Genomic DNA, 6000 nt, shown 5'->3' with positions numbered 1-6000 from the left:
AGACCTTGAATGAAGGATTCCAGTACTAGCTTATTCAGGAAGAACCTGGAAAAACATATACTCCCACCCCTCTTCTCTGATTCTTTCTCCCTTTGGTTACCTTCTGGGGCTTTCTGTATGCCAAACTCTCAAGCCAGAATGTAAAGTCCAGGGAGCCTATTGAATTGGCCTATGTTAGGGCAGGCTTCCAGGGCACAGAACAGGGTGGAGAAGAGTAGCAAGGAAATCTGAAGGGGCAAATGGAAGACATGATTCGGACATTTCTCAAGAGAATCTTGTTACTATATACCCTAACACAGATATGAAAAAAATAAATTATTCCATCTTTTAGTTGTAGGGAATTGTAGCATTTAGCCATGCCCAATTTCACAGTACGACTCATGAAGTTTGAATAGTGTATCAACACTTGGCATTCATCACTGCTTCATACAACCTGGGGTCAGACGCGTCAATAAATTCCTGGACAAGTTTTAAGCATATTTTGATTTACATAAATATGGTCCAGGCCTGTCATAATAAACTTAACCAGTTCAAGTGTCAAATGTAATATGTTTATATTGTTCTCCATGGGAGTAGTTATGTCCTAAGCAAAAGAAATTTGACTTTAGAACAGTGATCTCAGATTTTGTTCTTTACATCTTCATGTGTTACTTCCAGAAGTCACTGTCCAGGGCTTCATTTAAACTCCTGTCACACTGATCCAATTGCAATCCACAAAGATTTGTAGAAATAATTCTTCCCCAAACAGCTTTCACCAAAAAGCCTCGTGTAGTTTCTGAAACAAACAACAACAACAACAAAAATAAGTTGTTTGTATTAGTTTCCTAATGCTGCTGTAACAAATTATCCCAAACTTAGTGGCTTAAAACAAAACAAATTTATTATCTTACAGTTTTGGATGTCAGAAGTCTAAAATGGGTCAACAGGAGTGGTTTCCCTCTGGAGCCTCTAGGGAAGAATCTGTTTCCTCGCGTCTTTCGGCTTCAAGAGGCTGCCTGCCTGCATTTCTTGGCTAGTGGCCCCTTCCTCCACCATCAAAGCCAGCAGTGTATCATCTTCAACTTTCTCTCTCTCTCTCTCCTCTTCTTCCGTCATCATCTCTCCTTCCCTGACTCTGACCCTCCTGCCTCCTGTTACAAGGACCCTTGTGATTACATTGGTCACACCCAGATAATCCAGGATAATCTCTCCATCTCAAGATCTTTCATTTAATCACCTCTGCAAAATCCTTTTTGTCATGTAAGGTAGTATATTCAGAGGTTTCAAGGGATAAGGACACAGATATCCTTGAGGCACCACAATTCTGCCTACCACATTGTTATTAGGGGCATTCCCTTGATACCACGATCTATAAATACCCCAAACTAATGAAGAAGAAGGAGCTCTATCACTCTACACATTTTCGGGTGACGGTAGGAACCCACTGTAGGGTTCAAGGGAGACTCTCAAGTCCACCAGCGGAAATTACAGGAAACACAGTGGGGTGCAAGATCATTGTCTCCCAGCAATTCACCAAAGGTACTTGCCTTTTTGGAGTTGAGACTGAATTTGGGATAGGGTTGGGTGCCAGAGAAAGCAGGACAAGAAAAACGAGGAGAAAAAATTGGGGAAAAGAATTCTCTTTGGGCTAGCTGCAAAGAGTGGCTGCATTGAGCCTTCTAAACATAAAATTTCGTTCTGTAATGGAAAAAATGATGTTAGGTATTAGTGCTACATTAAACCCAAGGATTCATTTGTGAGTTTGGGGCTGATTCTCCAGAGAAAATTCCCACTTCATTAGTACTTAGCTTTGCCAAATTTGTTTTTTCCCAAGCTTTTCCTCCAGGACGCTGTTGATCTGATCGCGCTTCATCTCCTACTCACCGTAACCTCTCTTTGTTAGATTTACTATATTCTCAGGTTGCAAGGAGGGCCTATTATTATCAAAGTATGTATACTTACAAATAATTCTCACTTTCTCTATCTTGACTGTGTGTTAATAAACAATGAGGTTTTTTTTTCTCCATCACCAATCTACAGAGAAAAGGATATTAATTAATTTTATTCAAACAAAGCAAATAGATTCAAAGATGAGATATTTTTATCCTCTACACTACCATATGAGAAAAATTTAAGTATTTTATACCCAATATGGCATCTTGTATTTTCCAAAGATAGCTACAATAATATGTCCCTTCCTCTGTTCTTATAATGTAACTGACACTCCTCTCATCCTCTCATCAAGAGGTGCAGCCTGTATCCCCTCCCCTTTAATCTGGGTGGGCTTGTGACTATGGTGGAAGTGACACTATGTGACTTCCAAGGCTAAATCATAAAAGACAGCACAGCTTCGTCCAGGTGCTCCTGGGATACTCACTCTTAGAACCCAGCCACCTTGTGAGGAAGCCCAAGCAGAGATGTGGAGGGGCCATGTGTTAGTGTTCCAGCAAACAGCCCGGCTGACACTTAGCCAACAGCCAGCACGCACTGCCAGACTTGTGAGTAAGCAAGCCTTCAGATGATGTCAGCCTCAAGCTGTCAAGTCACTCCCTGCCGTTGGAGTCTTCTCAGAGGAGGTCCCAGGCATTGTGGAGCAGAGACAAGATGTCCTCACTGTGCCCTTTCTGAATTCCTGCCCCACTGGATACATAATCACAAAAAAATGCTTGTTGTTTTATGCTACTAATCTAGGAGGAGCATGTGTTGCAGCAACAGTAACTGGAACACTCAGGTAGATGTAAATGTAGAAAGACATGTTCTCACCAGCAAACACGGTAACTTTAACGAGATGCCTAATCTTACCATTTTTTTCCCCAGCTTGTTTCTTAAGAATAACAAATGTTTCAACCCCATTAATCTAATCCAGAGATGGCCTTTTTTTTCCTCCTCCAATACAATTCATCTTTCCCAAACAATTCATGTGGCCAGAGCTCAGTGCTTTAGAGAATTCATGAAACCTCATAGATCCTGGAAACAAATCCCATTTAAAGGGACAGATTTAGTCTTTTTCTTAAAATTTATTTTTGTAAAATCTGGTCAATGAGGCAATAAAGCAAGAAGAAAACCTCTTTTACAAGGGGTGGGGGGGGTGGGGGGGGAGGAGAAGGGCAGAGCCAGATGACAAAGCTGAAGAGTAAAGCTGTAAATGATGATACCCATTCAGTAGAAAAAATTCTCTTCTCTGAAGTTTCCATCCTTAGAATATTAGTGGTTGTAGATCTGTTGGAATGGAACCCTTTTCTGAGCTGGTTTTCTGATCTATTTTTGCTAGGTTAAATCCCCCTTCAACTCTGTCCACTCTTCAAAAATATCTGTAGACTCAGAGTTCGAGGAGTAATAGTTTCCTGAGAAAGTGTTTTGTGAGGTCAGTTATACGGAGAAAGCTATTCATTCTTTCATTTAACAAATATTTGTGTTGGCTCTGTGGAGGGAGGAATGATAAGCAGACGATGGATGAGATTGGCATTTGGGGAGGAGCAGACAAGTGATTTAATCAACCTGGAAATAAAGCCTATGTGATTTAATTAAGTGCTCCGATGCTGACACCAAGTAATTTGTTTATTCCTCTGTATAGTCATGTAAACTTACCTTGTGTTCTTTGAAATTCTTTTAAAGAATGGGAAGTGGAGAATTCGCTTATTTGATAATACCTCTGGAATAATTATATGAGATACTTATCCTTTTTCATGTCAGCTACTTATTCTTTTGAATATCACTTCTTTCTTGATGGATAGCTCAAGAAAACCAAGGCTGGCTTACATGTGTGGATTGATGGATACAGATTGTGATTTTCACAGCACTTTATTAACACTTGACTTCACTTAAAAACACAACTTATGGAAAGAGGAGACTGAGAAAGCATAGATGATTGAAATTCTCTGACATTCTCTAAACCACGGTATTGACACTGTCTGCCTCTTCCCCCCAGCCTATATGACAGACAGCGATTTACAAATAGGCTGAGTACTGTTTCACTGCCTTCTGCTCCCTGAGCTGCTGCTGCTGTTAATCAGCAAGAAAAAGGTGATGGCCTTTTTGATGATGACTAGGGACGTAAATAATCATCCTCGTAACACACTGACATCTTTAAGAATGCTGCAGATAGTATCTTACTGGTTCTATCTCAAGCAGGGGTCAGAACTCCAGAAATATTAGCTCATTTAGTCCTTGTAACAATTATTTGGGGTAGATACTGATATTACATCCCATTTTAAACACAAGGAAACTGAGGCACAGATAGGTTAGTTAGCTTTTCCAAGGTCACAGTGAGTGGTCACAAAAAGTCAGGATTTGAACCCTGAACTCTGTCTCCAGAGACTATGCTGTTAGCCATTACACAATGATGCTATTGAGAGTTTATATCCCTCATTACTTAAAAAGAAAAACCCCAAACAAAAATTCTAAGAGGACAAATTGCTGGTGTATTTGGTCTTTGTTCTAGTCTCACCTACCCACTAATTGATAGTTAAAGTAATAACTCTAGTCTTTTGTAGTTAACTTTGACCCACAGAGCATTAGGACATATTGTTTTGGAGAGCCCGTTCTTGGAAAGGACATGTTTGTGACTAGCAGAAAGCAGGATCTGGTTTGTACATCTTCCAGTGAGACAGTCGGTTTTCAGAAGCTGCCAAGGCCTCTAAAACAAAACCCAGGACAATGCTCATACCAGAAATATGCAGAGGGCAGGAAATGACTAACTTCTCATGATCATCTGAGGAAAACTGGGAGGGCTTAATTGGTCACTCACATGCATTCTATCATTCCACCATATTTCTATTTATAACCTTACATACCACCATCTTCGTGGTTGTTCGTTATTGCTAAGGCCAAGCGGGAGGTTAAAGATAATGATAGGGTAAATTCAGTTCATTTATATTGTCAACATTAGTTGGCTTGTCTGCAGTACTTCCCTTGAAAATCTCCAGCTTCACTTCACCACTCCTTTCCCCTGACACACACACACACACACACACACACACACACACACACACACACAATGTGATAGATTGAGAGAAGAAAATGTCACAGTATATTGCAGCTTCTCCCATCAAGAGATGGATTCAATTTTTTGGTGAAATCTAGGCTTGGCTACGTAACTTGCTTTGTCCAATGGGACATTAGTAAATGGGTTGCAAACAGAGCCTTGAAAAATACATTGCACTGGGACTTACCTTGTTGCTGAGAGCTCTTCTGCCATCATGGGAACAAGCCCAGGCTAGCCTGCTGGATAATGAATGACATGTGGCCAATTCATCCTGTCACCCCAGCTGATATCAAACCAAGTGCCAGACATGTGAGAGAACTGCATCCCCCTACTCCTCCCCACCCGCCAACCAAACAGCCTACCAACCACCAGATAATTGAGTGCGGCCGTCCTAGACCATCCAGTCTCAGCTTAGTAGGCCTGGGCAAACAAAAGGCCCATTTGACCAGCAGAATTGTGAGCAAATAAAATGATTGCTGTTTGTGGATGGTTAATAATACAGCAAAAGTTAACTGACACCCATCTTTACCTACTCACATGGCTATTTGGGAACCTGCTTTTTCTTACGTAATTCTCTCTCCCTCCCTCCCTTTCCTCACTCAGCCATAGTTGATTGGCTCAGGGATAGTGATTGACCCAAGTTTTGCCAGTCAGATTCCATCCCTGGGATTTTTCTTTTTTTTTTTTTTTTTTTGTGAGAGAGATCAGCCCTGAGCTAACATCCGTGCTAATCCTCTTCTTTTTTTTTTTGCTGAGGAAGACCGGCTCTGAGCTAACATCTATTGCTAATCCTCCTCCTCTTTTTTCCCCAAAGCCCCAGTAGATAGTTGTATGTCATAGTTGCACATCCTTCTAGTTGCTGCATGTGGGACGCGGCCTCAGCATGGCGGGAGAAGCAGTGCGTTGGTGCGCCGCCCGGAATCCGAATTCTGGCCGCCAGTAGCAGAGTGTGCGCACTTAACCACTAAGCCACTGGGCTGGCCCGCCCTGGGATTTTTCAAACTGCATCTAAGGAAAAGCATAGTCTCTCTTCAATA

At 41.5% G+C, this 6000-nt stretch overlaps 1 long non-coding RNA gene across 1 annotated transcript in view; it reads right to left on the bottom strand.

Annotated features, from left to right (window-relative positions):
• Nucleotides 1-505: 505 nt before the first annotated feature.
• LOC131418653 (uncharacterized) overlaps nt 506-6000 on the bottom strand; it is a 50674-nt gene continuing 45179 nt past the window's right edge. The window contains exons 3-5 of the long non-coding RNA XR_009222951.1: nt 5151-5202; nt 1942-2013; nt 506-775 (exon numbers count right to left, since the gene is read on the bottom strand). This is a non-coding gene — a long non-coding RNA (uncharacterized LOC131418653). The remainder of the gene's footprint in view (nt 776-1941; nt 2014-5150; nt 5203-6000) is intronic.

This window comes from Diceros bicornis, chromosome 19 (genome assembly GCF_020826845.1).
Source record: "Diceros bicornis minor isolate mBicDic1 chromosome 19, mDicBic1.mat.cur, whole genome shotgun sequence".
NCBI lineage: Eukaryota > Metazoa > Chordata > Mammalia > Perissodactyla > Rhinocerotidae > Diceros > Diceros bicornis.
The sequence above is the reverse complement of the archived record's forward strand: the minus strand, read 5'-3'. Positions and strand labels throughout refer to the sequence as shown.